Source organism: Rhinolophus hipposideros (assembly GCF_964194185.1).
Source record: "Rhinolophus hipposideros genome assembly, chromosome: 4".
Classification (NCBI taxonomy): domain Eukaryota; kingdom Metazoa; phylum Chordata; class Mammalia; order Chiroptera; family Rhinolophidae; genus Rhinolophus; species Rhinolophus hipposideros.
In genome coordinates, this window is record NC_138050.1 from 61,933,990 (window position 1) to 61,959,832 (window position 25,843).

General features: G+C 34.9%; 1 protein-coding gene and 1 pseudogene across 3 annotated transcripts in view; one reads left to right on the forward strand and one right to left on the reverse strand.

The window, feature by feature from the left end:
* Positions 1-25,843, reverse strand: part of PCCA (propionyl-CoA carboxylase subunit alpha) — a 359,957-nt gene that overhangs the window by 311,043 nt on the left and 23,071 nt on the right. The gene's annotated exons all lie outside the window — the stretch shown is intronic.
* On the forward strand, positions 3,784-6,558 carry LOC308496707 (heat shock cognate 71 kDa protein-like; annotated as a pseudogene). Its single transcript has 2 exons — positions 3,784-4,579; positions 5,470-6,558. The product of its transcript is annotated as a heat shock cognate 71 kDa protein-like (transcript).

Here is a 25,843-nt window from a genome sequence, read left to right on the forward strand (position 1 = left end):
CCTGTGGGACCTGTGCTAACTCCAGGCAGTTATTGTCAGAATCAAAAGATACGGGACCTTCACAGAGCATGTACTCAATTGATACTCGTCAAATGTTGAATATCTGTCACTCCCTATAAATCCAAACAATGTAAGCTAAATGAAACATTGTAAGGATAGATAAATCTGTTAGAAAACCTTAAAAAATGCCAAAAATTTAAAAAATCATATAACTTTAAAATGATGTGTGACCATCACTACTATTCATCTCCAGAACATTTTTCATCTTGAAAAACTATGCGAATATACTGAATGCCACTGAACTGTACACTTAGAAATGGTTAAAATTGTTAAGTTTTATTATACAGATTATACAATTGAAAATAAATTAATTTTTAACCCCCCCAAAAAAATTATGTGAAACTTTTAATTTCCAGTTCCACATGTAAAGAAGCTTAGAAGTCACCACTCTGTCCTAACAAATAAAAAGCTGACAACACTGATAAAGCAACTGTCCTTGGGTCTATGAGAGAGGTCTGGATACAGGGCACGGGTATCCAAGACTGGAGACAGATAAACGCAAGGAACCACACTTACCAGAGCAGAGACTCATGAGCAGAAACTGCCTAGGAACCAGTGCCAGGGTAGGAAAACCTGAAAGGTAATTTACAAATTGCTGGTGGCTCAGTGTCTACAAGTCTGAGAGATAAAAACTCCACAGAGACCCAGTCATAGAAGGACTCCACACTTTTGTAAGTTTCACCTCCAGAAGCTCAACCAGGTTCTCACAATAAATATTAGCAAAATATTCCCTTGTGCTCTGGGAATAATAAGGGAAAAGGAACCACTGTGGAATAATCTAGAGTACTCTGTTTTGTTTTCTTTTCTTAACAAAATCTGTCCTCACATAACATACACATAATGTGAATATCAGAAGAAAAAAGAAAGGAACAGAAGAAATATTTGAAACAACAGTGACTGAGAATTTACCCCTAATTGTCAGGCACCAAACCACAGACCCAGGAAGCTCAGAGAACACCAATCAGGATAAATGCCAAAAAAACTACAGCTAGACAAATCATTTTCAAATAAATCAAAGACAAAGTCAAGCAAAAACCCAGAGGGAAAAAAACCTAATCTGTAGAGGAACAAAGAATTACATCCAACTTCTCCTCAGAAGCCATGCAAGCAAGAAGAGAATGAAGTGAAATATTCAAAGCATTGAGAGGGGGGAAAAAAAACCATCCTAGAATTTTATACACTGTAAAATTACCCTTCAAAAGTAAAGGAGAAATAAAGATTTTCTCAGACAAACGAAAACTGAGGAAATCTCTTGTCAATAGAACTGCCTTTCAAGAAATGTGAAAATAAGTTCTTTAGAGAGAAGGAAAACATAGGTCAGAAATTTGGATCTACATAAAGAAAAAGCACCAAAGAAGGAATAAGTGAAGGCAAAATTAAAAATTTATTTTTCCTTATTCTTAATTGATCTAACAAATAACAGTTTGTTCAAAATACTAATAGCAACAATGCATTTTATTATATATGTTTATGCACATATTATATACGTGCTTACATATAAATGAAATGAATAACAGCAACAATACAAGGGATAAGAGGGAAGAATTAGGATTATTTTGTTATTATAAGATACTCACATTACCAATGAAGTGGTATAGCATTATCTGAAACTAGACTCATTCATTGTAAATGTATATTGCAAACTTTAGAGAAACCACTAAAAAATCACTAAAACTATACATTCATTGTAAATGTATATTGCAAAGTTTAGGGAAACCACTAAAAAAAGAAATATAACTGAAATGCTATGAAAAGAGAGAAAACGAACCTTATAAAATGTTTAATCAAAACCACAAAAAGCAGAAAACAGTGGAAGACAAAGACAGGAACAAAGAACAAGGGCAACAAATAGAAAACAGTAACAAATATGGTTAGTATGAATTCAACTGTATCAATAATTACATGAATGTCAACAGTCTCAATGTACTAATTAAAAAACAGAGATTGTCATAGTGGATCAAAAAAAAACACCCAACTACACATCAAGAAACCCACTTTAAATATAAAGACACAAATAGATTAAAAGTAAATAGATGGAGAAAAGTATACCATGCTAAAACTAATCACAAGAAATCAGGAATAGCTATATTAATTTCTGACAAAGCAGACTGCAATGCAAGAAAAGTTATTAAGGATAAAGAAAGGCATTACATAATGATAAAGGAGTCAATTCGTCCACAAGACATATAATAATCCATAATGAGTATGTGTCTAACAACAGAGCATCAAATTATATGATGCAAAAACTGATAGAACTGCAAGAGAAAATACATGAACCTATGATCATAGCTGGAAACCTCGACACCCCTCTATCAGAAATGGACAGATCCAGCAATAAGAAAATCAAGTAGGATACAATTAAACTCAACAATACCATCAGATATCTATGGACTACATCATCTAACAGCAAAACACACTTTCTTCCCAAGTTTTCATGGAACATTCTCCAAGGTGGACCACCACATTTTAGGCCATAAAACATACCTTAATGAACTTAAAAGAATACAAATCATACAATGTCTGCTCTCAGACCACAGTGGAATTAAACTTGAAATCAACAGAAAAATAATTGGAAAACCAAAATACATCAAGATTAAAAAACACACACTTCTAAATAGCACATGGGTCAAAGAAGAAACCTCAAGAAAAATTGTAAAATATTTTTAACTAAATGCAAATGAAAACACAAATTAATAAAATTTGTGAGATACAGTGAAAACAGTACTTAAAGAGAAATTTATAGCACTGAAATAATATATTAGAAGAGAAGATCTAAAACTTTAAGTTTCCTCTTAGAAAACTAGAAAAAGAAGAGCACATTATATGCAAAGTAAGCAGGAGAAATAGTAAGGATTAAAGCAGAAATCAATGACATTTTAAAAAGAAAATCAATAGAGAAAGTCAATGAAATCAACAGCTGGTTCTTTGATGGGGGGCCAGATGGCTCAGCTAGTTAGAGCATGAACCCTTAACAACAAGGTTGCTGGTTCAATTCCCACATGTGATGGTGGGTTGTACCCCCTGCAACTAAGATTGAAAACAGTGACTGGACTTGGAGCTGAGCTGCACCCTCCACAACTAGATTGAAGGACAATGACTTGGAGCTGACGGGCCCTGGAGAAATACACTGTTCCCCAATATTCCCCAAAAAAGAAACAAAATAAAACTGGTTCTTTGAAAAGATCAATAAAATTGATAAGCTTTCAGCAAGGCTAACTAAGTAAAAGAGAGAAAAGACACAAATTACTAATATCAGAAATGAAAGAGGAGACATCACTACAGATCTCCTAGCATTAAAAGGATAATAATGAAATACTAGGAACAACTCTATGCCCACAAATTTAATAATCTAGTTGAGATGAATCAAACCCTTAAAAGACACAAGCTGCCAAAACTCGCACCAGAAGAAATAAACAATCTGGATAGACCTGTATCTATTTGAAAAATTGAATCAATAATTAATAACCTTCCAAAACAGAAAGCTCCAGGTCCACATGGTTTCACTGGTGAATTCTACCAAACATTTAAGAAAAAAACTATACCAATTCTCTACAATCTCTTTCAGAAGATATAAGCAGAGGGAATACTTCCTAACTCATTCTATGAAGCCAGCGTTACCCCAATACCAAAAGCAGACAAGAAAACTTATCAACCGCTCATTGAACATGGGGACAGCTGCTGGGATTTTCCTTCTTTGCAAGTCACGCATACACTCAAACAACCATGCCTAAGGGACCTGCAGTTGGCATTGATCTTGGCACCATCTATACTTGTGTGGGTGTCTTTCAGGATGGAAATGTGGAAATAATTGCCAATGATCAGGGAAACTGAACCACCCCAAGTTATGTCATCTTTACTGATACTGAACGATTGATTGGTGATGCCACAAAGAATCAAGTTGCAATGAACCCCATCAACACAGTTTGTGATGCCAAACACCTGACTGGACGTAGATCTGATGATGCTGTTGTTCAACCCCTATGAAGCCCTGGCCCTTCATAGTGGTGAATGATGCTGGCAGGCCCAAAGTCCAAGTAGAATACAAGGCAGAGACAAAAAGTTTCTATGCAGAAGAAGTGTCATCTACGGTTGTGACAAAAATGAAGGAAATTGCAGAAGCCTACTTTGGGAAGACTGTTACCAGTGCTATCATCATAGTACCTGCTTATTTCAATGACTCTCAGCGTCAGGCTACCAAAGATGCTGGAACTTTGCTGGTCTCAGTGTACTTAGAATCATCAATGAGTCACCTGCTGCTGCTATTGCTTATGGCTTAGACAAAAAGGTTAGAGATAAAACAAATATGCTGATCTTTGCCTTGGGAGGCAGCACTTTTGATGCGTCAATTCTCACAACTGAAGATGGAATTTCTGAGGTCAAATCTATAGCTGTGGACACCCAGTTATGCGGAGAATGGTCAACCATTTTATTGCAGAGTTCAAGCACAAGCAGAAGGACATCAGTGAGAAGAGTGCTTGCCGCGCCTCTGTACTGCTTGTGAACATGCTCAGCATACAAGGTGTAATCAAACAATACAGTGAATATTTAAACTTAAAAAAATATTACAGTAAAAGACACATTGCCATTAATTACCCTCAAAATATTCCCCCTCATTTGAACACACTTATCCCATTGTTCTTGCCACTTTCTGAAGAAGTTCTGGAAGTCCTCTTTCGTGAGTGGTTTTAGTTGTTCTGTTGTGGCTGCCTCGATGTCCTGAATCATTTTGAATTTGGGGAAGAGCCAGAAGTCCCATAGTGCCAGATCCAGTGAATAAGGTGGATGAGGACACACCGTATTTGACAGAAATTGCTGTATACCAGAAGGGATGTGTGACACAGAGTGTTGTCATGATGAAGGATGATTTACAGCACACTTTAAAACACACCTTCTCTCAACCACAGCTCATGCCCAACTGTCTGCACCAAACAAGTTGAAACTTGTCACACACTGTTACTGCGGTTCGATGTGCCACTTCCTGCATTGAAGATCCCTGCCTTTCTGCTGGATGGCACTCGGCAGCAGCATTCACCGTATTTTGTGATCACAACAGAAAGGCTCAGCATCACACATCGCTTATGGTCTACGGCAATTTCCGTCAAATAAAAAGATTACTGTGCGTCCTCATTCACCTTATTCACCTGATCTGGCACCGTTCGACTTCTGGCTCTTCCCCAAAATCAAAATAACTATGAAAGGTAAACATTTTGAATCAGGACATCGAGGCAACCACAAAAGAGGACTTCCAGCACTGCTTCAGATAGTGGTAAGAACAACGGGATATGTGTGTTTGAAGTGATGGGGAGTATTTTGAGGGGGATTAAAGGCAATGTTTCTTTTACTGTAATAATTTTTTAAATTTAAATATTCACCGTATGTTTTGATCACACCTCATACTTTCTTTTCCAGCAACCTGGCCAGTACTGAGATTGATTCACTCTATGAAGGAATCAACTTCTATACCTCTGTCACCCGTGCCAAATTTGAAGAACTGAACGCAGACCTTTTCCAAGGCACCCTGAACCCTGGAGAGAAAGCCCTCTGGGATACCAAACTCCATAAGCCCCAGATCCATATTATTGTCCTGATGGGTGGTTCTACCCGTATCCCCAAGATTCAGAAAATTCTGCAGGACTCATCAATGTTAATGAGTTAAATAAGAGCATCAACCCTGATGAGGCTGTTGCTTAGGGACAGCCATCCTATCTAGAAACAAATCTGAAAATGTTCAAGATTTGCTGCTGTTGGATGCCACTCCTCTTTCCCTTGGCATTGAAACTGCTGGTGGAGTCATGACTGTCCTCATAAGGCACAATACTACCATTCCTACCCAGCAGACACAGACCTTCACTACCTGCTCTGCCCACCAGCCGCATTCAGGTTTATGAAGGCGAGCGGGCCATGACCAAGGATAACGATTTGCTTGGCAAGTTTGAGCTCACAGCCACACCTCCCGCACCTCGTGGTGCTCCTCAGATTGAAGCCACTTTTCATACTGATCCCAAATGGCATCCTCAATGTCTCTGCTGTGGATAAAAGTACAGGAAAAGAGAATACAATCACCATCACTAATGACAAGGGTCACCTGAGCAAGGAAGACACCGAGCGCATGGTCCAGGAAGCTGAGAAGTACACAGCTGAAGATGAGAAGCAGAGGGACAAGGTGTCTTCTAAAAATTCCCTTGAATCCTATGCATTCAAAATGAAAGCAACTGTTGAAGATGAAAAAATTCAAGGCAAGATCAATGATGAGGACAAACAGAAGATTCTTGACAAGTACAATGAAGTCATAACTAGCTTGATAAGAATCAGACTGCAGAAAAGGAAGAATTTGAACATCATCAGAAAGAGCTGGAAAAAGTCTACAATTCCATCATTACCAAGCTGAACCAGAGTGCAGGAGGCACGCCAGAAGGGATGCCTAGAGGCTTCCCTGATGGTGGAGCCCCTCCTTCTGGTGGTGCCTCTTCTGGGCCTACCATTAAAGAGGTAGATTAAGCCAACCTTGAGCATAGATTTAGCATTGTCCCACACAAAATATGGAAGGACTCAAATTTGTAGCAAATTCCATGGAAGTTTTAAAGTCGAGCTGCTATATAGTACATAACTGGGCATTCTTACTACTTGAATATGGATTGTGTGCACAGGGAAAGGAAATAATGATGCACTTTATGAGCACTGTATTGTAAAGTGGAAATGCAACTTAAATAAAACTATTTAAAATTGGAACCATAAAACAAAAAACTATCAACCAATATCTCATAAACATACATGCAAAAACCATCAACAAAGTATTGGCATATTAAATAAAACAATGTATTAAAAGAATTATACACTACAATCAAGTGGAATTTATTCCAGGCATGCAATGCTGTTTGAACATTTGAAAATCAATTACTAATGTAATCTACCACATCAACAGAGAAAAATCACATGATCGTATCAATAGATACAGAAAAAGAATCTGACAAAATCCAATACCCATTGATGATAAAAACTCTCAGTAAACTAGAAATAGAGGAGGTTTTCTCAACTTGGTAAAGACTATCTACAAAATACTTACAGCTAACATATTTACTGGTTAAAAAAAAAAAAACCTCAAAACTCTCCAATTAAGATCAGGAACAAGGCAAAGATGTGCCCTTTCATCACCAATTTTCAACATCATAATGGAAGTCCCAACCAATGCAATAAGAAAAGAAAAAGAACTAAAAATGAACTAAAAGGTATACACATATAAGGAAGGAAGATATAAGACATCTTTGTTTGCAGATGACATGATCATCTATGTAGAAAATGTGAAAGAATAAACAAAACTAAATAAATAAATAAATAAATAAATAAATAAATAAATAAATAAATAAATAAAAAAAACAACTCCTGGATCTAATAGCAATGTTGCAGGATACAAGATTAATATAAGAAAAGTCAATTGTTTTCCTACATACCAAAAATGAACAAGTGGAATTTGAAATTTAAAACACAGTATCATTTGCATTAGCACATCCAAAAGTAAAATACGTATAAATGTAACAGAACATATACAAGATCTATATGATGACACCTACAAAACTCTGATGCATGAAATCAAAGAACTAAATAAATGGAATGATAGTCCGTGTTTGAGATAGGAAGAAGTCAGTTCTTCGCCACTTTATCTACAAATTCAATACAGTCAAAATCCCAGCAAGATATTTTGTGAATATTGTCAAACTTATTCTACAGTTTATATGAACAGGCAGAAGACCCACAATAGCCAACACCATATTAAAGGAGACCACAAAAGACCCCAAATAGCCAAAGCAATCGTAAGAAAAAAGAACAATGTTGGAGGTATCACATTCCCTAACTTTAGCTTGTACTACAAGGCAACAATAATCAAAACAGCGTAGTATTTGCAGAAAAACAGACACATAGACCAATGGAATAGAATTGAGAACCCAGAAATAAAACCACATAAATATGGACAGATAATTTTTGACAAAGAAGCAAAAAACATAAAATGGAGAAAAGACAGCCTCTTCAGTAAATGATGCTGGGAGAATTGGAAAGCCTCGTGCAAAAAAATGAAACTGGACTGCTATCTGTCACCATGTACCAAAATTAATTCAAAATGGGTCAAAGACTTAAGCATAAGATCTGAAACAATAAATGCATAAAAGAAAACATAGGTACTAAACTTATGGACCTTAGGTTCAAAGAGCATTTTATGAATTTGACTCCAAAGGCAAAGGAAGTAAAAGCTAAAATAATGAATGGGACTATATCAAACTTAAAAGCTTCTGCCCAGCAAAAGAAAACAACGACAAAATAAAGAGGCAACCAACTGAATGGGAGAAGATTTTTGCAAACAGTGCCTCCGATTAGGGGCTAATATCCAAAATATACAAGGAACTCAACAACTCAACAACAAAAAAACAAACAACCCAACTGAAAAATGGGCAGACAACCTGAAGAGACATTTCTCCAAAGAGGACATACAAATGGCAAATAGACATATGAAAAAATGCTCAACATCACTAATCATCAGAGAAAAAAAAAACAATATTAAAGGAGAAGAACAAAGTGCCCTTTCATCACTTTCAGTGGTATTGGTGAAAGAACAAAGAGATCAGTGGAACAGAATTGAGGGCCCAGAAATAGACCCCTCTATAAATATAATCAACTGATCCTTCACAAAGGAGTAAAGGCAACATAATGAATCAAAGATAACCTTTTCTACACACAATGCTGAAAAAACTGGACATCCACATGCAAAATAAAATCAATCTGGACAAACTTTCCCCTCTTTACAAAAATTAGCTTACAGTGGATTGCAGAACTAAATATAAAACACAAAACTATCAAACTTCTCGAAAATAATGTAGGAGAAAACCTAGATGACCTTGGCTATGGCAAGGACTTTTCAGACACAACACCAAAGTCACAATCCATGGAAGAAATCACTGATAAACTGAACTTTATTAAAATTAAAAATGTCTGCTCTGCGAAAGACAATGTCAAGAGAATTACAAAAGCCACAGCCTGGGGGAAAATATATACAAAAGACACAATTAATAAAGGACTATTATCCAAAATATACAAAGAACTCTTAAAATTCACCAAATAAAGAACAACTAGATAGAGAAAATAGGCCAAAGGCCTTTACAGACATCTCATCAAAAACAATATATGAATGGCAAAGAAACATATGAAAAGATACTCCACATCATATGTAATCAGGGAAATGCAAATTTAAATGAGACACCACTACACACCTATTAGAATAGACAAAATCCAGAACACTGATAACACTGGCAAGGATGAGATGCAGCAGGAGTTTTCATTTAGTACTAGTAGGAATGCAAAATAGTACAGCCTCTATGGAATCCAGTTTGGCGGTTTCTTACAAAACTAAACATATTCTTACCATATGATCCAGTAATCACACTCCTTGGTACTTACCCAAAGGAGTTGAAAACGTATGTCCACATAGAAACCTGCACATAGATGCTTATAGCAGCCTTATTTCTAATTGCCGAAACTTGGAAGCAACCAATATGTCCTTCAGTGGGTGAATGGATAAACTGTGGTACATCCAGACAATAGAGTACTATTCAGTGCTAAAAAGAGAGAAACCTTAAATGCATATTACTAAGTAAAACAAGCCAATCTGTAAAGGCAATATACTGTGTGATTCCAATTATATAACATTCCGGAAAAGGCAAAACTATGGAGACAGTAAAAAGATCAGTGGTTCTAGGGGTTAGAGGATGGGGAAGGATGAGCAGGCAGAGCACAGAGGATGTTAAGGGCAGTGAAAATATTCTGCATGATACTATACTAATGGATTTGTGTCACTATATATTTGTCCAAACCTATAGAATGTACAACAGCAAGAGTGAGTCCTAATGTAAACTATGGACTGCGTGATTATGATGTGTCAATGTAGGTTCATCAGTGACAACAAATGTCCCACTCTGATGCGGGATGTTGATAATGGAGAGTCTGTGCCTATGTGGAGAGACAAGAGGTATATGGGAAATCTCTTTAACTTCCTCTCTTTAACCCTCTCAATTTTTCTATGAACCTAAAACTGCCACCCCCCCAAAAAAAATGCATTTACAAAAATAAACTAAAAAACCATGTGGAGACATTTCATATTGAAAGGAAAAATTATATGAATCCCTTCACAGATAAGTTTTTGTCGTTTTAGAACTGCTTTCCCTATGTACAGCACCCCAGCCGAGTTTCATCAGTGTAGCCTAGGGATCTATAACACTTAATTGGAATAGTTCACTGAAGTTACTTTGCTATATTTAATTATAAATTCCCTTGTACTAAAATATCTAACATCCATTTGGGGAATACATTACAGACTTGGAAACTAAATTAATATATGATTAATTCACAGGAAGACTTGGAACAACTAAACAGTTTACAAAATTAGACATTTAGAAATACTACTCATTTACAGTTTTACCTGGACTTAACAGTCTCTGACACAGAAAAACAAGGTTCCTGCCCTTTGTTCCAAGCCTACAAATTCTCCATTGGACAGACCATCCCATTCCAGGCATCTGGACAGTGCTTTGCAATAAACATACTGAATACATGCTTAATTGAAATTGGCAATAATAGATTTATACCTGATGCAGTTCACTATTTTGTTGTTAAATTAAACTTCTAGTATAAGTAAAAGAACAAACTTCTTATTAAAGAAGAAAATTGAGACAGTCTTGGGATTTTGTAAAGGAAAATTTCCACAGGCTCCAACTAAAATGAATACATCAAATATAAATCCACTATTGCCATCTCCCTGCTTCAGACAGCTTTTTACCTTCCTAAAGATGCCTACTGGACTCCTCCTTTTGCTCCTTCAACTCAGTAGTTGACATGGTGACCACTGAGAAGTAGCAGTAGCAAGTAGGGGTTAAAAGTAGTGGTCCCAAGTAGTACTAATGCACTGGCAAGAAGAGCTAGAGATCAAGAGCTAGCAAATGAGTGCCTAGACGAGCTGAGCGGTGCTGATTCAGGATTAGGTCCCAATCTGCTGGACTGGCTCAGGGCCTTTGCACATGCTATCCCACCTGCCTAGCTCACTGCCTAGCTAAGAGCTGACTCTCATCTACTCAGCTTACAGTTTACCCCTCAGAGAGAATTTACCTGAGCACCTTATTAATGAAGAGCCCTCCATTATTCTCTCTCAGCAATTAATTTGTTTCCTTCAGAACACCACAATTTGTCATTATTAATTTGTATGTTTTCTTATTTTATTTCTGTCTCTACCACTCAGTGCCATGAGAGCAGAAATCATGTTGCACCAGGTCACTATTCTAATTCTATCAACAAGCATTGCATCTGGCCCACAACAAGCACTAATAAACACCCAGCCCTCAAACTGATAAAATTCACTTCCTTTGGGGGAAAAAGGGTACTTTTGCATATGCTTAGCATGGGAAGCAATATGCTACAATAGAAAGAGTACAACTTGGGACTCACATATGATTTGAATCTCAGCTCCATTGCTTACCTAGCTAAACGGTCTTTGGCAATCTACTTTACATCTTGAAGTCCCAATTATCTCAATTTAAAATGATGGCAATAATACCTCCCTTACATAATTATTCTGATTCCTTAGTATACAGTAGCTACTCAATAAGTGATAGTCATTACTTAGAATATCTTTCTCTCCACTAAGAGGTCCTAAATGAGTAAGGCTGTAACAGATATAAGTTGTGGCCTTATAAACACTGCAGTATCAAAAATACTATTTATAAGACAAGCTATATTTTCAAATCTTTTATTTAATGTATGCTTTTTCAGTAAGACTACAAAACTTCTAAATCTTAAATAGACGCTTAGAGAAAAATTAATCCATGCGGGTACTTTTTCATGCCATCAGGTACTAGTTACTATGAAACACAATGTTCCTTTTCAAATTATGCTATTTAAATTCATCAGAAATCTTAAAATATACAAAAACAAAGTGATGTACTAACAATACTTCACTATTTTGTTGTTAAATTAAACTTTTAGTATAAGAACAAAGTCCTTGTTAAAGAAAATTGAGGTCTTGGGATTTTGTAAAGGAAAATGTCCACAAGACACTTCCCATAGATTAAAAGAAGTTGAAATGTTTTAATTAAAGTTAAATAGCAAGGTACACAAACACATAGGAACAAATAATTCATACATGAAGACACTGTTATGAATCCCTTTTCCTGTCCAAATGTAATTTTTGCCTTGCTGCTCAATAAAGTTGGAGTCCTTGCTGACTGGAATGAGTGGTTTACCTTAAACTCCAGGGGGCTGAAACTATCAGTTTTTTAAGAAGATTTAACGAATTTTGACAATTTAACCTGCTGAGCTCACAGCACCCAAGGGAGGATCTTGGTTGCAAGTTTTATTTGTGATGCAGCTGACCACTAATACTGACTCCACAGATAAGGGATTTCAATAGCAACCACCCACAGGTTAACACTTTGAGTAGTACCCATAATATTGCTTTAATTAAGTTAATAGATGAAGGTCACAGTTTGGTAGAAAGTTTTATTAAATTTGGCAGTGCTTACAATAAAAAAAAAGTATGCGTTCATTTGTACAGTGACTCTATAAATTTGCCTGCAGATATAATCCAGTTGGCTCATGGATTTATGCTGCATTTCAATTTATTTTCTAAAAGGAATTCAATTTATTAGTTCCATTTCCGAAAAATATGTACATTTCTAGCATTTCTAACTGATAGTTTCATGACAGATGGCTCCAATCATGCTGGGCACAGAATGGGTCTACCTGGCACAAAGAGACCACCGACTAGAGCAAAGGACATTTCTACTACACCACACCCACCTCCTGATTTTGGAGCATTTTGATGGTGGAAAAGATTAATGCTTTGATTTGGCTGTAGCTTCCTGTGTTAAATATTAACGTTTTTCTGAAATATTGGATTTTTTTCATTGTGAAAAATATATAGTTTTGGAACCCAAACCCTTTATGCAGTAGAAGCCAAAATGTATTTATAATAAATATTTAAAAGGGCAAAGTGAACAGATTTTCAAATGAATTGAAAATTAAAGAATCACTTTAAAGTGTTAAAAAAAAAAGATACTATAACATGCAAATCATACAGTCAGCAGGGTTTACACATTTTTCTATTTTTATATGTATTAGGTAATTTGAGGTTATTTTCTTGAAAAGCAAAGAATGATGGCTGAATTTATACATACTGAATTCAGCAATTATTGTATTTTTTAAATACACAACTTGACAGGCACTACGGTAGATAATGAATCAGCATGGGAGCCATTTAATATACTTCTTGATTAACTCATTGCCTGTCCAGTTCGCATACAGACATGCTTACATGTCATAATCGTCATAATTCCCATCATCCCCACTGCTAACACTCAAGCTCCTTGATTAGTGCACAACTCCCAGACGAGACATTGCTAATGCTAAATAATTCTCTTCAGCCTCCTGCTACTATTCTGCAGGATCTCCAATTAAATATAATGTCCCTGATGAGCCATATTAATGTGAACAAATTCCTACCAGGAAGCCTATCCTATTCCATTTTACCCAAAAATGTAGAGAAAGTAATTTAGCCAAGCCAAAGATAATGGAAACATTTTAAATTGATATAGTATAATGTTTCTGAAAAATGTATTTATCCAAAGACATTAAGAATACAAAAAATAGAAGAAAAATAAATGTCTAAACATCTTACATGTTTTCTTCCCCTGATTAATTAGTTCTTTACTGAAAACTTGAGTTTTAAATTTGCATAGGTAAGTATACTGTATTCTTAATCCAAAAAAGGTTACAAGAAGCTAAGTTTTATGAGAAAAGTGAGCCACGGCAAGTTTTAAAGCAAGTATGCCATTTAAAACTCTTTTAGGGTGGCCAGTTAGCTCAGTTGGTTAGAACGTGATGCTCGTAACACCAGGGTTGCTGGTTCGATCCCCACATGGGCCACTGTGAGCTGTGTCCTCCACAATCAGATTAAAACAACCACTTGGAGCTGATGGGTACTGGAAAAACACACTTAAAATAAATTTTTTTTAAAGCGTAAAAAAAAATAATAATAATAAAATAAAAAAACACAAAAAAACCTCTTTTAATCACCTAATTACCAGAACTCCAAGGTCTAAAATCACATTATTAATGAAACCAATTCCTTCCTTCCCATTAAACTCAGTATTACAGTCACTATGAGAAGCTTTGCCTTTGGAACTTGATGTTGCTGGTAAGCAAATTTCACGTTGAACAAAGACAACTATTAGTATTTTTCTTTTTTGCAAGAATGAATTAAGAATCCTATAAATGTTCTATTGCAATTTAAATGACTGGAAATGTTTCTGACATAATTAAGACCAAGTGGGAAACATGGACCATGCTGGCCATCATCTTAAAATATTCTGTACTAGTAAAAGCAAAAGAAAATGTAACAGCACTTTAAGAAAATGTTATTTAAACACACTGTCTCAACTCCACACACATATATGCAATAAAAGGTCACCTGATTTTTCAGTTATCACCCAAAAACCTTTTACAAAGCTGAACCTGGTCACTTATTCCTATTTGAGAAGCAATGATTGCATTAGCTGCAAGTGCGTCCATTAACGGATCTTGTGAAATGATTTTGTGAAAACTAACAACTTGAACTCCTTTCCAAATAGAAAGTTTGAAAAGTACCTTCAAAAGTAAATCATGTAAATGAGAAAAAGTAAATGCATAAAGTTTTTACTTTTAAATTGCTTTCATCTTTCATCTCCATGCACATCTAGAATTGAGGATATCCTAACAAAGACATAAATAAATATATATACAGAGGTACATATAAATATGAAAAGATATAAAGATACTCCAACAACCCCATAAAATTTTGATAAGTTTTTCCCTAAGGTCTTTTATACCTTAGCCTACATTAATGTATTCCATCTCCATTTACCTGATCATTACCCTCCAGTTTGTTCAGCTGGAACCAACATACACTAATTACACAGTCATCACGAAGTCCTATTTGTCCTCGGTACCTCCCCAGACAGCAGGGAAATATTATCAAGGGTAGGCATGCTAACTGATGATTCCCCTCACCTTTCTGTCAATCATCCCCCAGTGCTCGCAGGAAACCCCATTCAATCTCATTACGGAATCCTAAGGCTAAGACTGCAGTACTCACCAGAAATCATACTTCAAACAGCAGGCTGCCTGGCTAAGATGTGAGTCACAATGACTACTTCCCTGACTTTAGGTTTGGGTTTTAACATAGTAAACACCAGCTATTTCTCCTCTAAATCCAATGTGATTGTACACAGACAAAGCAACAATATATTGAGAAGATCAATTTAGGAATCTAGCTAGGGTACATAGTCAAAGGTTAAAGTACAGAATCAATTAATCTGATTTTTTTAAAAAAATAAAACACTAAAAAAATAAAAAATAAAAAAAATAAAACACTATACAGATATAACTAACTAGACAAATATAACAATATTTTGCTGTCTTATGGAAAGGCATACTAGTCTTTTTATTTGAAAACATAAATAGATAAATAAAGGTATCATTAAATAAAGTTACCGAACAGGCATTCTGAGGAGTACAGCAATCTCTAAGTTCTCAAATTCTTTGCTCTCACTATTCAAACTAATGAAGTAGGATCCACCTTCCCATTTAGAAAGTCCTAGTCACTAAAACCATCAAACATTTCTCATTCTTTATATATCTTAACTTTTCTTAGACTACCTATATTCACAATAAATTAGTGCCATATACCCTAGAATCCACCTGTCCTGCCAGCTAAGTCAATATTAATAATTAGGCCCTCCTCAACAAATTAAGAAATTTTCCACATCAACTCTCTGTCTAAAATCTAATGAATTTATACCACAGACATGACTCTTCTTGCTCCAATATTTTATGGAGTGGTCCTAATTATTTCTACTTTATAAGGTATTATATTTTAATATCTGTTAGGATAGTACTCTCTTCAATTTTCCTCGGAATTTTTTAGGCTAGTCTTGCATATTTACTCCTTTGTCAATTCCCCTGTCTAAAAGTACATTATATTTATTAGAATATAATAGAAAAATATAGATTAACTTAGAAATAACTAGCATTTACAATATTCAATTTTCCTATACAAATCAAGAAGTCCTCGTATAAGCGCTACAAATTTCATTTTAAATTCATATCATAAAGTGTTTTATCAGGGCCGGCCCAGTGGCTCAGGCAGTTAGAGCTCCATGCTCCTAAATCCGAAGGCTGCCGGTTTGATTCCCACATGGGCCAGCGGGCTCTCAACCACAAGGTTGCCAGTTCAATTCCTCGAGTCCCGCAAGGGATGGTGGGCAGTGCTCCCTGCAACTAGCAACAGGAACTGGACCTGGAGCTGAGCTGTGCCCTCCACAACTAAGACTGAAAGGACAACAACTTGAAGCTGAACAGCACCCTCCACAACTAAGATTGAAAGGACAACAACTTGACTTGGAAAAAAGACCTGGAAGTACACACTGTTTCCCAATAAAGTCCTGTTCCCCTTCCCCAATAAAATCTTAATTAAAAAAAAAAGTTAAAATGGCAAATTTAAAAAAATAAAAGTGTTTTATCTTCTTCATTGATTCTATGAAGTTATATATTTTTAAAAAAAAACGTTCAAATTTCTGTATTTTGGGGGGGAGGGGAACAGGACTTTATTGGGGAACAGTGTGTACTTCCAGGCCTTTTTTTTTTGTTTCCAAGTCAAGTTGTTGTCCTTTCAGTCTTAGTTGTGGAGGGCGCAGCTCAGCTCCAGGTCCAGTTCCCGTTGCTAGTTGCAGGGGACACAGCCCACCATCCCTTGCGGGAGTCGAACCGGCAACATTGTGGTTGAGAGGATGCTCCAACCAACTGAGCCATCCGGAAGCTCAGCGGCAGCTAAGCTCAAGGTGCTGTGTTCAATCTTAGTTGCAGGGGACGGAGCCCACCATCCCTTGCGGGACTCGAGGAATTGAACTGGCAACCTTGTGGTTGAGAGCCCGTGCTCCAACCAACTGAGCCATCAGGGAGGCAGCTCAGCTCAAGGTGCCGTGTTCAATCTTAGTTGCAGGGGACGGAGCCCACCATCCCTTGCAGAACTCGAGGAACTGAACCGGCAACCTTGTGGTTGAAAGCCCACTGGCCCATGTGGGAATCGAACCGGCAGCCTTCAGAGTTAGGAGCATGGAGCTCTAACTTCCTGAGCCACCGGGCCAGCCCTGAAGTTATATTTTTAAGTTATATTTTTCTACCTTGTTGATAAACACACACACACAGTGCCAAAAACAGTATACACATTTTAAGGAAAAAAAAACTATTAAAATTGTAATACTCAATATATATACCAATAACAAAAGATGAATACAAATCGCGTTTGATTTCTGCAATTACAAGAGTACACAAGGTGCTCAAAGTGATTACCATCAGCGTAATTTTAATCGTTTTTTCCTTTCTTAAAATGTGTATACACTTTTTTGCACTGCGTGTATATATTACATGTTTCTTTATATTTATTTTCTAACTACCAGAGAGATTTTTATTGTTTTTAAAAAGTTATTCAGTTGATTGTGTAACCAGAAATTCAATATGATTACCCTTGTATTTCTGCCTTTCTTGTCCACCATTTTATAACTGCATTGCCTACCTACCTTACCTAGCACTTCTAGCGTGTTGTTAAGTAGTAGTAGAGATAGTAAACTTATCATTCTTCATCCTGACTTTCATGAGAATGCCTCCTATGAGGTACAACTTTTTTATTATTGGAAGGCAATATTCATCTAAAACTGTTTTACTAAGGATTTTACAAGAAGACAGTGAATTTTAAATGACATTTAGGCTTCTAGCAAGATGATCACAGTTTTTCTCCACCAACCTATTAGTATATTCAATTAAATTAATAGTAGAATATTGAACCATATTGAAATGTCATAAACATACTCTGCATGGCTGCAGCCTATTATTTAAATAAATTAATTTATCCAATTTCCCATTACTTAGGATTCTTCTATCAATATATATAAAATACATATATATATTTTTTCTTTCTTTTTTTTGCTTACTATCTTTGCCAGATTTTGATTCCTTGAGTTATGATGCTGGCTTAATTTTTTTTTAATGGAAATCTATTTTTCTTTCTCTAACTCTAGATCAATTTAAATAGTGTCAAAAGTTGCTGCTCCCAGAAAATTGCAAAAAAAAAAAATTGTGAGAATATCTAAGTCTGAATACTTATATTCCATTTCTATATAATAACATTACATATTCCATATAATAATAATTCCATATAATGGAATTATAATAATTCCATTAATAATTCCAATAATAATTCCATATAATGTTATTATATTCCATATAATAACAGAGTCTCTCAGTTAATAATATCTTACCTTATTCAGGCTCTCTCATGCACAGAGTTATGGTCCTGTACATAAGTACTTGTCACCAATTTTGTAAATTGAGCAAAACAAAATTTTTTAAAGGATTAAAAGCATGTTAAACCCCACTTTCAATAATGAATAAGACAGCCAAAAGATCAACAAGGAAATAGAAGACTTGACTATCCCTATGAGTCAAACAATCCTAAAAGACATCTATAGAACACTCCAACAAAAGCAGAATATATCTTCTTCCTAAGTTCAAATAAAACATTCTCTACAGTAAATGATAAACATAAAAACAAGCCACAAAACAAACATCAAGAAATTTAAAAGGATAGAAACAATAAAAAGCATGTTCTTCAATCAAAACAAGAAAATTAGAAATAAGCAACAGAAACTCATAAATATGTGGAGTTAAACAACACACTCCTAAATAATAAATGGGTCAAAGAAGAAATCACAAGGGAGGCCAGAAAATACTTTTAGAAATGAACATGAAGTTACAACATCCCAAAACATATAGAATGCAGATAAAACAACACTTAGAGGAAAATGTATAGCTAAACACCTACATTAAAAAAGACTTCAAATCAACAACATAATCTTCTACCTTAAGAAACTATTTTTTAAAAGAGCAAACTAAACCCAGAGCAAGTAGAATGAAGGAAATAATAAAGACTAGAGGAAACATAAATGAAGTAGAGAATTAAAAAAAGAGAAAATAAATGCGACCAAAAGTTGGTCCTTTGAAAAGATCAATAAAATTGAAAACCTTTAGCTAAAGTAACCAATAAAAAAAGAGAAGACTCAAATGTCTAAAATCAGGAATGAAAGAGACATTACTACCAACCTCATAGAAATAAAAATATGGAAATATTATGAATATTCATGTACCAAAATAAACTAGAAAACTTAGATGAAGTGGACAAATTCCTGGAAAGACACAAACTATAGAAACTGATTCAAAAAAATAGAAAGTCTGAATAAACTTATTAATAATTAAAGAAACTGAATTAGTAATTTAGAAAAAAACTACCCACAGAGAAAAGCCCAAACCCAGATTGTTTCACTGGTGAATTCTACCGCACAATTAAGGCATAATTAATAGTTCTTCATAAACTCTTCCATAACAATAAAAGAGAACACTTTCCAACTTTTCATGAAACCTGCATCATGCTGATACCACAAAGACATAACAAGAAAACTACATATCAACATCTCTTATAAACATGTATGAAAAATTCTCAACAAAACACTAGCAAACTGAATCCAGCAACATAAACAAAGGACAATCACCATGATCAAGTGTGATTTATCCCAGGAATGCAAGGCTGGTTTAACATCCAAAAATAAATTAATGTAATATACCATATCAATAAAAGACAAAAACCACATTATCATCTCAGTAGACACAGAAAAAACATTTGAAAAATGCCAACATTCATCCATGACAAAAAGAAAAAGAAAACAAAAATTCAACAAACTAGGAATAGCAGAGTACTTTCTCAACCTGGGGTGATGGGAATTTATGAAAATCCCAGAGCTTAAATAAAACTTAATTGTGAAATACTGAGTCCTTTCCCCCTAAGATGAGGAGAAGACAGGATGTCTGTTCTCACCACTTCCATTCAATATCATTCTGGAAGTTAAAACCAGAGAAATTAGGCAAGAATATGAAATAAAAAGCATCCCAATAGAAAAGTAAAACTATCTCTGTTTTACATGACATGAACTTCTAGAGGGAATAGAAGTACATGACATGAACTTCTAGAGGAAATTCTAAGGAATCTATTTTAAAAAACTATTAGAACTAATAAATAAATTCATCAAGGTTGCAGGACACAAAATCACTATACAAAAACCAACTGTATTTCTATACACTTGCAATTAACAATAAAAGTTGAAATTAAGAAAATAATTACAATTCTAGTAGCATCAGAAAGAATACTATTATACTTAGGAATAAATATAACAATGCAAGTATAAAACTTATACTCTGAAAACTATAAAACATTATTAAAAGAAAACGTGGCCTAAACAAGTGGAATGACATCAAATGAAATATCTATGTTCATGGATAGGAAGGCTTAAAAATGCTGAGATAATTCTTCCCAAATTGATCTACAGAAACAACACAATTTCCTTTTAAAATCCCAGTAAGATACAGCTTTACACTAGGACCAGCTTACCTTCATAAGCCATTCTCTACAAACCTTTCTAAAGAATAACAGGTCTGGAGAATGACTCATAAAAGACAATTCATGGCTTGGTAAGAGGCTTAACTTCCATTTTGCTTTCTCCTGACCTGACCATTTCCCACTGGAGTACTTTACAAGGCTGTTGACTCTGGCCTCAGGCCCGGATGCAGCTGCATTATTCTCATCAGTATATGTGAGCTGTTTTCCTGGGTAAAGTCTGACTTTGAGACTGCTCTAGATCAGTCTTTACTTCTCAAAGAAAGCAGGAGAACTTCCTCAACAGAGAATAGAGTGTCAGACTATTTTAAGACAATCCAACAATAAGACAACTAGCTAACCTGCAAACCCTCCCTAGAAGCACCTAAAATCCTAGATTAAATATAACAAACATCCTTTCAATGAATAGCTTGGCTTACAAAAAGCCTACAAGCAATCCTTGGAGATCAAAAACAAAGAGAAAGCAAAAAGCCAGATAGTATCCACTAGAGCCAATACTACTGCTCATCTTGGTGAGTGGACATGACGAGCTCAATAATCTAGAGAACTGACTTTCAACCCTCAGAAAAACAAGCCATCCGTGAGTTGGAGATAAGAAGGAAAACTCCGTACATGAGGCCAGGTTGCCCAAAGACTACATCCTCAGTCAAAAGGGAAGGAGGGAATTAATCAACTAAGTAGGGAGAGAGCAAATATTTATCATTACCAGTATCAACTGTGGTTCAAAGTGAAGGAAAAAATTTCCTCTGGAAATTAGAAACCATGAGCCTATTCAACAGAAGGAAGAATGCATGCATGTGTGCATTCGTGAATGCATGAGTATTTGTAGTTCCATTTTGCTTTTTCCACTATCTCATAATTCAGCAACCTTCATGCCAAGAAATTAATATTAAAATTAGTCCCAGAGTAATGGACTAATTTTAATCCTCGTAGAAACAAACATAGCACCCACCTCTAGGGCCATATCTACAACTCAAACCATGCTGGAATTCAACAATAAAGATACCAAAAATGAGATGACAAGCCAAAATTTACACACACCAGCAAACAATCCATTGTGAGGGAGAGTCAGAAATAAAATAGACACCTGGAAACTTGAAATATCATTGAACTTTTAAAATAAGTCTACAAAAAATGAGTAAAAGACATGAAAAAAAGACTCAAATACATAAAAAAAAGTACAAAAAAACCCAGGCAGATTTAAAAAGGAGCTGTAGACTGACAGATTTCTCAACAGACAACAAAGAGAACAAATGCAGCAAAGTCATATGTCAGGCAATGTTCATGACTGGATGCAAAAATATTAGATACGAGGTTGTTGGGGGACAAAATATTCACATGGATTCAAAGATTCACTCCAAAAAACTAATTAAAAAAGAAAGGAAAATGGATCATTATGATGGAGAGCTGGTAAAAGCTACGTGAACGACGTGCTCAAACTTACAACCAATAGAAGGATCCAACATTATGAACCTCTTGATATGATATAATATCACTGAATTTATTTATGAAGAAACAATCACACAGATCCAGAATATCTACAAGCCACATGGCTTGACATCAAAACATCATCATAAAAAATCAAAAAAGGGAAGGAAGGTAGAAGGACTATTTTTTTTTAACTTTTATTTAAGTGTGTTTTTCCAGAACCCATCAGCTCCAAGTCAAGCAGTCATCCCAATTTAGTTGTGGAGAGCGCAGCTCACAGTGACCCATGTGAGGATTGAACGGCAAACTTGTCAAGAGCACCACGCTCCAACCAACTGAGCCAACCGACTGCCCCTAGAAGGACTACTTTAGATTAAGAGACTAAAGAGGCATAATAACCACATGTAATTCATGAACCTTGATTGAACTGCGGACCAAAGAAAAATACTACAAAAGACATTTGGAGACAATTGGGGCAAGTTGAATATGGTTTGCATGTTAGATTATATTACAGAATAACTGGTAATTTTCTTAAGTATGATAAGGTATTATAGATATGTAAGAAAATTTCCTTACTCCTGGGAAACGAATACTGAAGTATTTGGGGGTGAAGAGCCACAATGTCTATAATTTACTTATCACATAAGTTACAAACAATAAGTTATTTAGCAAATTCTTTAGTAAAAAAAATAACAAAATAACATACACATTATATTTATACACACACATAAGTGGATAAAAATATATGATAATGTGTCAAAATGTTAATAATTGGTGAATATAGGTGAAGGATATATAGGAATTCACTGTACTACTCAAGTTTTCATTATATTTAAACAAACACTTAATATAAATGATTGGTCAATAATATGAAAAGGTACTCAAAATCAATATTCATCAGGGAATCAAATTTAACATAAATTTAACATAAAATCAGGGAACCTAAATTAAAATCACAATGAGATAACATATAAAGCCAATAGAACAGCAAAAATCCGAAGTACTGATATCAGCAAGTGTGGGCAAGGACGTGGAGGAACCTGAACTCTCATACATTACCGGTGGGAGTACAATATGACACAACCATGTCAGACAACTGTTCGACAGTTTCTCATAAAGTTGAACATGCATTTATGCCAGGAGTCAAAAAAAATACCACCCATGCATCAGCCAAATCCAATGTAAGGACAGTTTTGTACAGCCCTAAAGCTAAGAATAGTTTTTACATTTTTAAAGGGTTATAAAAAAAACATCACACACAAAGAATATGCAAAGGAGACAGTATGTGGCCTGCAAAGTCTAAAATATATTTACTATCTGGACAGATAATACATTTATTATCCAAATATAAAAAGGTTGCTCACCCCTTACTTACCCAACAATTACACTCAGGTATTTACTCGGGAGAAATGAGAGCACACATATGTTCACAAAAAGAATCGCACAAGAGTGTTTACAGAAGCCATGTTCATAGTAGCTAAAAATGGGTGGGGGTGTGTGTCTGTAATCTGACAAGCTCACCCTAAAATACACATGGAAAAGCAAAGACACAAGAATAATGAAGACAATTTTGAAGAACATGATGGGAGAAGGGAAACAATGGAAGTAAACTGCACAATCATCAGCCAACTACTACTGCCAACGCAGTTTCCTAAAAGTTGTTTTATATGTTGGGGTTCTCTATAAAACAACTTTTTTCCATTAAACATTAATTATTTGTAAGTTATTTGGCTTTCCTACTTTGTGACTTATCAGTTAATAGTGTTTTCCCCCTACTTAATGGTTTAAAAATTAGCTGTTTTTAACATAAAACATAAATAGCGTTTAAAATCAAGTGTTGCAGTTGTTTTCTACTGCAATAATATTTACATTTCAATTTGTGAAATTAACATATAAAGCATACAAGATTTTTGACTGCAAGTTACATTTAAAATGCTCACCTCCTGAAAATAAACATTGAAACATTAGCAATACATCTGAATAGCATGACTTGTTCCTATTACCAATATTGTAAAGCTGATTAGATATGATGGTAACCTTTGTGATCACATGTTAAGGAAGCAAAATATGCTGTTAGAGGAATTCACCTTTTTAGCTTTCTTGAGACTGAATCAGAAACCAAACAGCAGATTTGGCGCTATGGCTGAGGCTTAAATTAAACTTTGAACATTCTAACCATCATTATCCTGCTTTTACTTATAGTGTCTTTCCAGAAACTAACTTAAAGTAGGTTGTATTAAAAGGAAGTTTTGACAAGGCATTCATTGCTTCCATTGTGGGGCCTGACAAATCTTATTCTAAATTATGTATCATAATCTCTGGTATACTCACTATATAAAGTAGCTGAAAGTCTTTAAAATATAAAACCACCACCTGTGCTTTAAGAAAGCTATGAATGACCAAGACTTAAAACTTACACAAACTCTTTTGAAACTAGTTTTTTCAAAGCCTGGAAAGTGACAGTCTATCTCTAGATCAGAGTACAAAGCTAGAAACGTAAGAATGGGAAAAGTTAGTTGTGCTATTTGGAGCAAAAACTTAATAGAAGTAGATTATTCTATAACACTGACACTGAAATATAAATATATAGAAAAAAGCAAAATACAAATAATTGTGGACTATCCATGCCAACAGTCACCTCCATGAGAACACAGAGTGAAAAATTAACTATATTTTGATGTAGGAAAAAATAATTGAAAGGTTACTGTGAGACTTAAAACTAAAAACAGTCAGTGCCCATAATTCATTTTTCTCTCTTAACTTATCCACAAATGAAAATGTCTCCTGAGCTAATACACTAAAAATAAATACAAAATGAGAAAAATTAATTTTAAATCTATTAACTAGCTTGATGGTGACAAACTATTTTCTAGAGGAGTTTGCTGTTAATAAATGCCTTAGTTTGCCAATCAAGAAAGAGATGAAAGTGATTGTTCTCATTCTTTCATAAATACCTTGCGAGGAATAGAAACTACTATTGAAACTATCACAGTTAAAGCAAATTATTAGTAAAGAAGCCAGAAACCAATATTCAAAAATATCAAAGAGAACATATAGAAAACAAGTTTATCTAATTGCTTTTAAGTAAAAACTGAGTATTTTTTAAAACTCCTATCAAATAGACTAGATAAATACTTAACCTTTATTTTGGGGAAAGTAGAGTAGCTTGCAGTTGTTTCCATTTTTAAAAAAACAAAGAGTCACAAAGAGGCAAAATGAACAACATACTTCTAGATAAAATAAGAAATCACAAAAATTGAAAATTCTTTATATTAAATTACTATGAAAAAGCTGACATTACCAATAGGTTCCATAGGCAAAAGTAGAATGAAAAACAGTAACGTACATGAAAAGTCATCTACTTATATTTCATTTCATAAAGTTCCAATGATTTACATTCTTTTCCCAAGGGATTTTTTTCTATTCATTCATAGCTCATTACTGCTAAAAAAAAATGCCTGTTGTGTTAAAAATCCTGAATAAAATTATTTATCATTCACTGCTTTATGCTATACCTTTTTTTGTTTCTGTCTAATTAGCATTAGCCTATATTTCATTTATCAAACTTTCAGCTGAACACAGTAAAGCTTTTAGGCCGGTTAAACAATTACAGCAGTACCTTAGTGATACTGGAGTTATGCTATTGGGAAATGTGCTCTCATAAAGCAGCATTACATAAAAACATTTCATTAATCTTTGAATCTAACTTTCTCATGCTCTGCTTACATCTACTTGGTGACCAGCAATCAGTCCAGCAATTTTTTTTATTCTATCCTAGGCTTTTAA